This window comes from Octopus bimaculoides, chromosome 6, assembly GCF_046866305.1.
Source record: "Octopus bimaculoides isolate indiv1 chromosome 6, ASM4686630v1, whole genome shotgun sequence".
NCBI classification, from domain to species: Eukaryota; Metazoa; Mollusca; class Cephalopoda; order Octopoda; family Octopodidae; genus Octopus; species Octopus bimaculoides.
In genome coordinates this window covers 19896532-19910913 of record NC_142933.1, presented here as the reverse complement: position 1 = coordinate 19910913, position 14382 = coordinate 19896532, and the positions used below count along the sequence as shown (strand labels likewise).

Genomic DNA, 14382 nt, shown 5'->3' with positions numbered 1-14382 from the left:
TTTTTTTTAAATGTACAAAAATATATACAGAAATAGAGATAACAGATATATAGAAATGTATAGAATTACAAAATTATTTAGAGAAAATACATAGAAATATAGAACAATATATACAATCACTTATAGAATTATAAAAATATTGATAAATGACATATTAAAATGTACTCTAATGTTTTTTTTCATGGACACTCTAACAGGAAATATTTTAGAGCAAGCGTTGAAGCCGGCTAAGAATTCGGTTTCCGCTTTATTCTAAGCGAATTAGAAATGATTTTCAATAAAAAAGAAATCCTGTATCGTTATAGTTTAATTTCAAGTCGATACTGACTTGAGTCCTGAACAGATGTTTTCAGGCATTATGTAGCTCGGATTGTACTATTAAATACAGACTATTTTTAAGCGGGAGTTCTACTCTACGATTTAGCTGGTGAAGACAAAAATAGTTGATATTATCGTGTTGGCTCGAGATGAAAACAGATTGTTTCACTTTGTATTGTATAAGAGGTATTTTATCTAAAAGATAGCCAAAGGCGTGATTATATTATAATTTTAAGAACGTTGTAGTTCGCTTGAAGCATTTTAGGACAGAAGTAAAAGAAGAGAAGGAAAAACAAAAGAATACCTTTAGTAATGCAGAAAATTTTAATAAAATAACGAATTCGATGTAAAAGACATTTCTTGGGCTGTTTTCTTCTGAGGATTGTCCATTGTGCCTGAAATATGAAGCTTTTGTCTTTTTAAATAAAACTTTCTACATTGTTAGAAGGGTCCTCCCTTTTTACCTCTTCTTTTTTTACTATTATAATATTATTTAATATTCTCTCTTTCTTTCTCTCGCTCTCTTTCTTTCTCCCACTCTCTTTTTGCTTCTGATGTGTGCTTATTTCCTTCTTATTTTCTTTCTTTCTCTCTCTCTCTTCCCTCTCTCTCGAGTTTGGCTTTCGTTCTCTCTCGATTTGACATGCCCACATGTTTCAGAGGCCCTGGTTCTGCATGCCGAACCGGAATACTCATGATATTTCGTGAGTAACATACAGCAGTGGGTTCCCGTTGATTTCTATCGGCTTATTTACTCTGCTAATCTCGACTTCTCCAGAGCTTACTCTTTAGGAACAATGCCTACTTCATGCTTTAACAAATGGCTGGTTCATGTCTTATTAAGACATGTCCACACGCTGGTCGGCCTGTATGGAACATACACAAGCACCGGCTCTTCTCTGTTCCTTGTCTGTCTTAGCCACATGGCGATCTCGCGTTAATCGCTAAAAACTGGGGCCCTGACAATTACTACCACTCCAGGAGATAGTTGATCTGATACTAGTGGTGACTAAGATTTAACTCTATACTCTCCAAAAATCTAGAACTTCCGAGCTGAAGCCTTACCATCGGATGTTGGTAGTTGTCTTGCCCAGTGTTTATATTAACGGAGCCGTGAATTGGTAGGAGTAAAACGCAAGTCACTCAAACTGGCGTTTGTTGAAATTGAAATTGTTATACAGTCTTTCGTCATGCCTGAGACAGTATTCGACACATCCCAATAACATTTTATGTTTATCATCCACTATCTTGAGCAGTATTTCATTCCTTAATTTGATTTAAGGGAATTTTAGTTGCATAAGTGCTTGCATGTTGACTCGAGTTTCATTTGATTTGATGTAGGTACATTTAATAACGTTTTTAATTTCGAAACATGCCAAGTATAGCCTGTTTTTTTTTAAAAATCGATAAAAGATCTAAGTCAAATTCTTTGACCGATAAGATCGAATAGTCAGTCTTCGTAAAGTTATTGCTTTGTTACATGCTTACACTCTAAAACGATTGCTAAATCTATGCCGTAGTCTTGTAACACTCACAGATCAAAGAATTCCAGCCATTTCTTTAACTACAACCATAAATTAAACATACTTGTTTTCTTTGAAGCATGCTGCAGACATTTCAATACTATATACAGAATATATATATATATATATATATATATATATATATATATATATATATATATACATATATAAATTTAGCTGTTTCACACTGTGGACTAAGGCATTACATTTAAAAGTTTTGAAGTTGAAAATAGCAACGTTAATACATATTTCAGTCTGGTAAATATTTTACGGTAAGGGTATTTGGGAGGTAAAATGAGACAATATATGTAACAACATTGTACTTTTTAGAATGCTATAATTTCAATAGACTCCCTCTCTTTCTACACACAACACATTTTATAGTTAAAGATTCAGCTAGAAACGAGAGAAATCACACCTAAAACAAAATACACAGTCTATAAACTGAAGAGCATATTAAAATACTTAATTTCAAGTGACTTCTACACGTCTAATACAGCGATGAATTCCTAGGGATTGTAACAATAGTGGTCCTATAAGAATCGGTTTGGCTCACCCGTTTCTGTTTTATAATGTTATTGTCACCATTCCATGTTTACTTCAGGTACACGCTTTGGAATGAAACATTTATCATTTACTCATCGGATTATTTCATTGCATTTGCAGGCGGAATACGTTCAGAATGTGTGTAAGAAAATGTCTCTAGCATCGTAACTTTTTTTTGCATTTATTCAATAGAATATTTAATTTCAATAGGAATCAATACCTATTGTAATATTAAGAACGCAAGAATCAAGTCATTGTTATATTAAGAATGCAAGCATCAAGTCTGATTATTCTGTGACAATCCAGGTTTACTTTCTTTTCACAAACGAGCGGTGGTTTGCCATTATGTTCCTCAAAATTTCAAATTGTTTCCCACGGGATTATTTGAATTCTCAGTCTAGTGGACAAACTTCCGCACAGTTTCCATTGACTAAATTTCATTCAAAATGCCTCGATCGAACCTAGGCTCTGGAGGTAGAGACCTTCTCAATTTTATTTGTAGTTAGATCGAATATTGAAAAAATTTCTGTTTCCTTTTTGTTAACTACACATGTATGTATACTCCCTGCAAATACAGGATTTACTATTACAAATACTCATTGTCTAACAAATTCCTATTCTCTATAGTGTTATATATTGGCTTGGTTTAATCATACGATAAATATTCTTTTACTTTGTATTTTATTTCAGCTATATTTACAGATGAAGGAAAGTTGTGTCAATTGTGTTCAAGCAGAGAAATTTTCAATACGATGATTAAAATAGTCTTGAAGCAAATAAAGGTTTGCACGAACGAGAACTTTTAATTTGTTAAAAAGCTTTAAATATTTTCATTAACAAACGATAAATACTTTTATTCTAAATTTAATATTTAACCAGAACCATTATTAATTTTATATTTTCTTTCTTTATTCCCTTTTTCTTTTTATTGAGAATAATTTCTCGATATTGTAAACGAAAGCAGAAAAGTGTAGATAAGTTCTGACGCAACTTGAATTAGTTTACAATGTAATATATTTATAACATGTAGTTGCGAGCAATGGCGGTGTTTGCTTTAGGTTTCCAACGAACCAATATATGGTTCACTGCATGGACAATCGCGAGTTCACTACTTAAGTTACGTTCCGCAGAGTATCAATATATTCAGCCTTTTATTCATTTAATGCAGTGCAGCATTCCGAAGATTTGTTACGTAGTAAAAATTATCAAAGAAATATTAGTGTCTAACATATATGTGTGCGTATGTTGATAGCGATATTATATGTATATATATATATATATATATATATATATATATATATATATATATATATATATATATATATATATACATATATATACATATACATACATATACATACATACATACATATATATATATATATATATATATATATATATATATATATATATATATATATATATATATATATATATATATATATATATATATATATATAACGAGATAGAGAGAGGTACATTCGAGTTAGAGATGAAGAGAGCAATATTTATATTACATTCTACAAACACATGTGTAATTGTTTGTATTTTGAGCATGCGATGGCCAAATAGTTAGCACAACACAAACGATGTGTAATGAAGTTTGAACGACACGATCGAGTAAAAATCAATTAAATAAAAATACTAAAAGGAGAAAGAAAACAGAAGCGTAGGTAAACAGCTACGGACTCTTTGCTATGTGTGTTTCAAATGTAAGATAAGATAACCGTGACGAATGTATTCAAAGAGAAAGACATTTCTGCTTTTTCTGCTTAGCTATTCAACAAGATTGAAATATAACTCTAACAATAACTTTGAAAATAGGGATGGATTGGCGAAACTGTAGAGCAACAAATAAAAAGGTCTTGTGCTATTTAATTACGGTCCTTTACGTTCTCAATTCTGATACTGCAGAAGTTTATTTATCTTTCATCGTTGACAGACTCGAAAATATGAAGTAACAGTCATTTATTAATTTCAGTATAAGTGAATAAATAACCCAACCCCCAAAGTATTTTGCCATGTGTTAACAGTGGAAACTAATAAAAGTTAGTTAGATTATTGCCTTATATTCAACAGACAAAATGTTTTGTTTTTAGTTTGTCCTCTTACATACTAAGCTCAAAACCCGCAGACATTATTCCAAGTTCCGTAAAAAGATTATTTGACGATTACTGGTGCTTATATCACAATGTACAATACCGCCATGTGACATTGTAATCTGTGTTACCAATCAATATTTCGTTTGCCAATTCGAAGAAGTGACAGAGCAACAGGCAACATACATTTAGCCTCCTCTCTTTTCGGAATTTGAGTTTGAATAAAACAGCAGTCGAATAGTGGGATTAATGTAACTGCTTACATCACCAATACAACTATTTGCTAACCATGTCCATAATAATGAATATTTTATGAAATAAAAATCATTATATATATATATATATATATATATATATATATATTTGCTTCTTTATTTGTAAGAACTTTGACCGACTATCAATAACTGCTGCTGCTGCTACTACTACTACTACTACTACTACTACTACTACTACTACTACTAAAATAATAATAATAATAATAATAATAATAATAATAATAATAATAATAATAATAATAATAATAATAATAATAATAATTCTTTCTACTATAGGCATGTGGCCTGAAATTTTGGCTCTGGAGTTAAGTCGATTACATCGATTCCAGTATTCAGTTAGCACTTAAATTATGGGCGCCGAAGGATGAAATGAAAAATCGACCACGGTGAAATTTGAATTCAAACATGGGCTGCAACTGATATTCTGCTCAATGCCACAGATTTGCATGTTAGTTTGTTGACCTGAACCAGTTGAACATGTCCCTTGGTGGCTGACGATACGTGCATCTCTAATCACGAGCAGATGTATTGGAGGATAATCATAGCTATGTATTGAGAGGAATTGGGGTGGGGGTTGAGTAATTCAGCTTTGGAAACATAGGTATTTCATTCAACATTCTAAAACGGCCATTGGTCAGGGACATTTTGAGTGGGATGGGCTACTAGACCTGGAAGGTCATGCGCTGTTTATCGTGATATGAGACGCCATCTCACGCACATATGGTTGTGATGCATGTGCCTGGCGTACCCTTATCAGACGGATAGTCGTGATGGGTGTCTTGGGCTTTGTACATCTTACCCCAGTGTCATTTTGATGGCATCCACTGCTCAGTCACTCACTCAATAATAATAATAATAATAATAATAATAATAATAATAATAATATATCCACCCTAATACCTAATGTATAAGTATCTGTTTATATGTGCATATGTCTGTGTGTGTGTGTGTGTGTGTGTTTGTACCATTTATCTATACATTTCTACCCTTAGTTTGAATTTGATTCTACCATTTTCATTATTTATTGAAATGGAATCATCGTTTTTGTTGTCCTCGTCTTGTTATCTTTTCATTTCAATAACTTTTTCCCCTGTATTAATTTATTTCCCCTTCGTTTGTCATAATTGCATCTTTTCGTTATTGTACTTCCTTCTCTCAATCATTTTTACCCCCGTTCATGCTCTTCCATCCTCTCCCTATCTTGTACCTTCTCTATTTCTCGATTTAAGCTGCAACATATTTTTAAATGTTTATACCTTTTGTTAACAATTATATAATTTATCTGAAAACTTCTTTTGTACAGAAAAGTGTAACAAACCCCCTTTAACCATCTAAAAAAAAAAAAAAAAGCTCCCTTTACTCAGTGATTTGATCGATAAAAGGCTCGCACATCGGTTTTTGGTGTTTTCACTTATAATGTATCTTCAGCCACGTCGAATGCCTGTTAATTAACCTTTCGAAAATACGAAAATCTCTTAACAGGAAATAGTCCAGTAACATGATTCTGCTGTTTTGTGACTAAATTTATAATACTCCCTAAGTAATATAACTAATAATCTTTTATCTCATATTCAATTGCTCGTTTGGAGAACTACATACATGCACGCAAATGTATGTATGGATTAGACTTACATGACACTGAGAAAGTGTACTGGTTCGACCTGCTTAACGTGATAACTGAATTCGCTCGTATCTCAGCTGTACCTTTAAGAATAAATACCAAAGCATTAAATATTGTAGTATCGAATAGAGATTTCCTGAATCAAAGATCGAATGTAAATAGCTGAAATATATTAGCCAGCAATTTGTTCAATTGAGCCAAGAGTTGGATAAAAGAAAACAATCTTCAACTTAAATTCTTTATCATTCAAAATTAAGTTGTTTCTTACAGATGAGTTCGAATCTAGGTAGCCGTATGTGTTACTTTTTTTTTAATCCAGGGTATCTAGGAGAATATTAAAACGTTTTGACGCAGAGTCTGGAACGAGAGAGATTAATTAGCAACTTTAGCAACTCCGCTTATAGGCTTTCTTCTAACTAAAGATTCCAAACATAATTATTTTTCAATTCATTTTATAAACTAAGCGCATTTCTGAAAGCCCTTTAGGTGATCTTACATTGTGAAATGTGTCATATATTTTAAAACAATGTTACATCCAATTTTGTTCCCCCATTGTTTTTCAATATTTACAATTCTTCAATTAATCTTCATTTTTTCTCATTAAGATTATTTTTACTTCTAAGGTTTCCTTGGTCGACACTCTTAATTAATCTCTAGCGTATATATTTAAAAAAGTTCCTCTATTTTCCCTATGGATATGTATCAAACCTAAGATTTTCAGCATTTACAAATGTTGTGATAACGGAAAATTATATTTCTCTCGGCAGTGTATTCAATTCGAAATTGTTATTTGTCGTTAAAGTAGCATATAGTTATTAAATTTAGATCAGGTGAAAGGTTTCAGAATAACTTTAATTATGTTGCTCCAAAGGCCAAGCATTTCAGTAGAACAAAGACTGCTGTGTTCCAAAAAGGCAAGGTGAAGAATTGTAGAGGAAAGGATTCTAGAATTTGAGATTTCTAATGAATTATCCGGTCTTTAGAACAACAGAATTAAGTATTCGTCAAACTTTATTCACATTAACATTTCACCCCTCAATTTACTTGCTTGGAATAACTACACGTATCTTTAAATAACTGTTGCCTAATATTTACCTTAGCACACCAGTGGTACAAATATATATTATCAGTAAAAGGGTATTTCTTTCGGTTCTACAGATAGTAAAAGCGAAAGAACATAAAGGTTGTCTTTACTTAAAACTTTCGCAGACCACATTTAAAAAAATTAGGCTTCAGAAAACATGATTATACCTTCTTTAAATGATATAAAGAAACATTTTATATGACCAAACGGACAAAAAAGAAATTTCAGCCTGGGTCAGAATGAAGTATTTCGGTAAATAGGGCGTGCTTCCACACCCTGATTAGCTCATGGTTACTAAATGGAACAAAATGACGTGGGGAAAATAAAACTGTCTCTGGTCTCTGTTCTACGGAAACAGTGCATGAATTTTAAGAAGGATAGTCGAATATTTCCAGGGGAAACATCCTTCTGTTCATTTTCTGTATATTCGAGTGAGGCCATAATTCAGCATCGTCTTTAAGTGTTGTAGTCGATGGTATCAATGGCAGTAATTAATAATTTTTTTTTTTTCATTGATTATTATTTATTAAATAAATAACCTTACTTTTGACAGAAAGAGATGTAGCATGATTTTCAAAATTAGGCGGCATCAGAACTACGTTGGATCACATTTCAACCGACGAGACCGACGTGAAACAAAGAGATGCATACACACATACATACATACAGACAGACACACACACACACTAACATACATACATACATACATATATAAATACATACAGACAGGCAGACAGACAGAGAGACAGAACAACATACATACACGTTCATACATGCATCAATACATACATACGAACAGATAGTCAGGCACACATACATACACGTACATGTATGTATACATACATACATACATAGAACCCACAATAAGATAGATGCCACTAATGATAAAAAGGAGTTCTTGTGGAATATCCCAGTGGAAACCTCAATAATATGTAAACAACAGACCTGACATAATGATTTGGGATAGAGAAGAGAGACTGTGTAGAGTTTTGGAAATCAGCCCCAGCGGATGTTAACATAAAGCTAAAGATCCTACGCTGAACTATTGAGAAATCTGCAGTTATTCTATACAGATTATAAGTTCAGGTTTATACCTGTAATTATTGGGGTGATAGTATATGTAACACACTACCTAAATACTAATCTTGAGAAATTAGGCTTCCCAAAACCAGAAAGGAGGAAGTTGATTCGAAGACAACAGATCCAATCTATTACTAGAACTGTAAAACTCTGTAAGACTTTCCAGAAGTTTATCATTTAAGTATATACGAGCACGTCTAGATACGCAAGTATATGCCTGAGAAGACAGACATAAAACAAAACATGCAAATCTGCACGTATACATACATACGTAAATACATACATACATGCATGCATGCATACACACAAATATCGTATAACTGATGTTGAAATTCTAATATATATATATATATATATATATATATATATATATATATATATATATATATATATATATATATATATATGTATATATATATATATATATATATATATATGTATATATATGTAGTTAGAGAAAGAAAAGGAGAATTATATGTGGTTAAACCGTATTCTGAGTTTCAGAATGTAAATGTTTAGATGTGTTTGTATGGAGAGGGAGACAAAGAGAGAAAGTGAATGATATATATATATATATATATATATATATATATATCTATCTATCTATATATATATGAATATATATATATATATATATATATCTATATCTATCTATATATATATGAATATATATATATATATATATATATATATATATATATACATATATACATACAGGCGCAGGAGTGGCTGTGTGGTAAGTAGCTTGCTTACCAACCACATGGTTCCGGGTTCAGTTCCACTGCGTGGCACTTTGGGCAGGTGTCTTCTACTATAGCCTCGGGCCGACCAAAGCCTTGTGAGTGGATTTGGTAGACGGAAACTGAAAGAAGACCGTCGTATATATGTCTATATATGTTTGTGTGTCTGTGTTTGTCCCCACCAACATCGCTTGACAACCGATGCTGGTGTGTTTACGTCCCCGTAACTTAGCGGTTCGGCAAAAGAGACCGATAGAATAAGTACTAGGCTTACAAAGAATGAGTCCTGGGGTCGATTTGCTCGACTAAAGGCGGTGCTCCAGCATGGCCGCAGTCAAATGACTGAAACAAGTAAAAGAGTAAAAGAGTAAAAGAGAAAGGGAGAGAGAGAGAGAAAGAAAGAGAGAGAGAGAGAAAAGTAGAGGATAGTGTGTATCTTTGATTTGCTCTCCTTCATTTCCGACATATTTCGTCAACAGAAGGGCAATTTCAACCATTCATGAAGTGGGTGCATTCAACAATGATACTGACGCATCCATTCTACACTATACAATGCACGCACACATGCATGTACACACATGTACGCACACACATGCGCATATATATGCATGTATATACGCGCATGTTTATGTATGTATGTATATATATATATATATATATATATATATATATATATATATAAAATTATAATACAGGGTATCTAAGAGATACCGCCACGCTGAAAAATAGCAGGCGGTATCTCTTAGATACCCTGTGTTATAATTTTAAATAATTATTACCTTTGATGGTTTTTATTCCCATGCTGGCCACTTGATATGATCAATATTTTAAATATCGATCTTATCCTTATTTATATAAATATATATATATATATATATATATATATATATATATATATATATATATATATATATATATATATATATATTTATATATATATGTATATATATATATATATATATATATATATATATATATATATATATATATATATATATATATATATATATATATATATATATATATATTTATGTATATATGTATACGTATATATATACATACATATGCGTGTATGCATATGTTTATTTTCACATATATATATAGACATATATATGTGTGTGTGCATGTATATATTTCCATATATAGAAATAGGTACACGTGTACACCTGCATGGATATATGCATAAATATACATGTACGTATGTATGTATTACAACATTTATATAAACAAAAATGCACATATATACATGCATGCATATATATATATATATATATATATATATATATATATATATATATATATATATATATATATATAATACAAATAATATCTGAGTATATGCATATATACGTACATGTATGTACATACCTACATCTACATGTATATATAGATGCATATCTGGATAAAGCACGTTGCAAAAAAGTGGACAAAATGATAAAAACAGAGGGGGAGAAAGAGAGAAATGCTTTCTGATGTAAATAGATAACTGCATATACTACCTATCCTTTCATTTCTACCAAATACTTTCTAATAAAATATCATATTTGTATTTACATTTAGTAATCACTTACTTCAACATATGTTTGTTTCATGAGAACAAAACATGTAAAAAAAAAATACCAATCACCATCATAAAAGGTATAACAAAATAATCTCAGTTAATTTTCAGCTCAAAATTTTTTTAAAATCATCTTTGCTTTTTCTTTACCGTAAATTCAGAAGTGCTTTTGAAAGCGAAAGCATTTAAGAGAGATATTTTTATAATAGTTGCTATCCTTGAAAACGGTAAATTCTTAATGAGAAATTCTTGCGGCAAACCTCTTTTGGATCATATTTACAACTATTCAAATTTCCTTATAACTGTAAATATTGAATGCCACGTGAATAAATTGAAACGGGGTGAAAGGTATAATTTTGCAGAAATGTAAATATGAGACTCTTGTGTCATTAGTTTCAATTCAAATTAGTAAATAATAGCCATGTTTGCTCACTTAATTATGAATTTTATTAAGATATTTGGTAGATTCTATTCGATAATTACTATCATCACTCTGGATATTTAAAGTATTCAGCCAGCAGCTTGCTGTACGCAGTTTTACCTGCATTTCTTAATAGCTTCATTTGAAAAAAAAAAAATGAATGGAGAAATAGCCCGCGTATCGAACTGAAAATCAACTACTTTGACGTGTGCTTTCACCTCTGCTTGACCAGGAACAAAAACCTAAACGCATCTAACTTCTACCAATTCTAGTCTAGTAATTTAATAAAATAATTTTTTATAGTAGTATTCCGTAGAATAAACACGAATCAGTCTAGTTACTATATATATATATATATATATATATATATATATATATGTGTGTGTGTGTGTGTGTGTGTGTGTGTGTGTGTGTGTTGGTGAGTATGGGAGAAGAACAGGAAATGGATTTGAAGAAGGAGCTTACAGATTTATTTGAAAAAGGCAAGCAGCTCCTGACGAACGAGGATTTGATAGAGCTTCTCGAGCAGCAAAATAAAGAAGATGAAGTCGAACCTGAGCCGCGTCACTTTACCATTAAGAAAATGCGGCAAGCATATGCATATATCGAAAAAGGTCTTTCTATGTTGGAGGATGTGGATCCATATGCTCAACGCTTTTCCAAGATTATAGGGTATTGTCACGAAGCTTTTATTCCCTATAATGTAAACCTTGAGGATAGCCATTCAATTCAAGGAACTTTCAACCGGTTTTTTTAAGTGTATCGAATAACAAGAACAGCCAGATTCAGCTGTTAATGTTGATAATCCACAGCTATCTACATCCGCGATGTAAACTTCCAAATTGTACGTACACATTTGTGTGTGCTCCTCCTCCGCTTAGACCATTCTGTTTTTCTATGGAGTCATATATATATTTATATACATATATAACAATATTAGGGATAAAAATCATATAAAAGTAAACGAAGCGAATACCAAATTACAACTAGGTACTGGCAGTGACTTCTCGGTTATTAATACCGACACGTGGATAAGATTTAGGAAACCTACCTTAATAAAAACATCAAAAATTGCACGTGGCCTGACAAGTAAAAATCTACACTTCGTAGGTGAAATGTGGAGTGATGTCAGATTTCGGGGAAAAAACTTATAGAGTAAAAGATTTCATGCTAAAAGATGCAACCAATCATTTCGGTATGGATTAGTTGTAGTTGTTTTAGCCATGCGAGTGGTTTATCCAGGTTAATTACGAAGAATGCAGAACCGGTGGCAGATATGGTGATAGCAGCGTTACAATCAGAAAAGGAAATTAAAAACGTTATGTGTAATATCATTCAGCATTTGGCAGTGGCTGTACAGGATATAGAAAGTAAATCAGTGGAGGACAAATACACCATAAAATTGCAGGAAACCTTGAAAAATAAACAAAAGAGAAACACGAATTCGAACAATTTTTCACTCTACGACGGAGTATTAATGTACGCACCAAGAGTGGTATTACCAACTGCACTACAGAAACGATATTACATGAATTTCATAGAGGACACGCGGGTATGTCAAGAATGAAAGCCTTGATGAGGAGTTCCGTGTATTGACCGACAATGGATCGGAGAGCATTGAAAATTTGGTAAATCATGTAGAGGTTGTCCACTAGCAGTCAAGGCATCACCGGTGAAATACCAAACGTGGCCTGAGATGGATAGTCCGTGGTCCAGGGCTCATATAGCCTACACTGGATCATTGAATGGTGCGTACTACATGTTCCTTGTTGATAGCTTTACCAACTGGCCAGAAGTATGCAAGTGGAGTGAACCTACCTCGAAGGCAACAATAACATTTTTGCACGGAATTTTTGCTCGATACGGTGTTCCGGACACCGCAGTATTGGAAGATTGAACACAATTTACAAGATACGACCTGAAGAAATTCTGAAAAATGCATGCAATCAAGCACAGTTTTACCCTGCCCTATCACCCAAGGTCAAATGAGCAAGTAGAACGTAGATACTTTCAAGCGAGCTTTAAAAGAAGCAAGGAACGAGTTAGGAAATGACGAAGCGATAACTAGTTTCTTAAATGTATACAGAATAACGCCCAATCCGAATTCCCGATAAGGCAAGTCACCTGCAAAGATAATGTTCGCTCAAAAGAGTAAATAAATCTCCGACAACTCCGAAAAGTAAAACACGTATAGAGAAAATACAAAAATTTCAACTAAACATCTTGATGTCGGTAAAGAGAGTTGGCAGGATATTGTAATGAATAAAAGAATTCGAAACATGATGTATTTGATAAAAGGCCAACGATTGGAGCATAAACGACACTTAAATCAATTAAAACCTGACTTGCAGAAGAAAGGAAGGAAATTCTATTTGAAATGTTTTATGACATGTTAAATATTCATCAAAAGAGATTGAGCCTAAAAGGATCAGTAACAGAAAACGCAAACAGACTGAACATTTAGAAATAATTCCTAAGCGGAAAAGGTACTGCTCTCCCCAGGGAAGCAACATTTCAAAAAGGAAGAGGTGTTGGAAAGAAAGAAAGAAAAAAAAAATATTTATTTCGTTTCCAACGGAAATCCAAGTCCCGACACCCCCTGCAAAAACAGACTTGCCCGAACGACTATAAATAGTAGCGGCTTGAGTGAGACAGAGAGTAGGCGTTAATCGCAGGAAGTTGTACGGTGTCATTTTGGTATTTTGTAGGATTATGGTTCGTGTATAGTTCGTGGAGAGTTTGTTGGATTGTTACGTTGTTGTTACTCTTCTTCGTAATGTGTTTATTGTTACTACACAGTTATAGTGTAAAAAAACGTATCTTTATAACTAGTGGCGATACTACAGTATTTGGCGACGAGTAACTATGTTATGGTAAATATGAACAAACATACATACACACGTTTACACACCACACATACATGCACACACACACACACATACACACACACACACATATATATATATATACACATATATGGTGCATGAAAAGTTTATACAAATTTATACAAACATTTTCTATTTTTGTTAATAAATTTTCCACCCCAAATAAATTGCAGCTTAAACAAGACCATTTTTAGTTTGTAAAACGTTAATCTACGAACTCTTTCCAATGTAA

At 32.4% G+C, this 14382-nt stretch overlaps 1 protein-coding gene across 6 annotated transcripts in view; it reads left to right on the top strand.

The window, feature by feature from the left end:
• Positions 1–14382, top strand: part of LOC106872923 (G protein-coupled receptor dmsr-1-like) — a 477534-nt gene that overhangs the window by 410061 nt on the left and 53091 nt on the right. For all 6 annotated transcript variants that reach the window (XM_089353535.1, XM_089353538.1, XM_089353536.1 and 3 more), the window contains one exon: positions 3078–3169. The gene's annotated coding sequence lies outside the window, so the exon portion shown is untranslated. The remainder of the gene's footprint in view (positions 1–3077; positions 3170–14382) is intronic.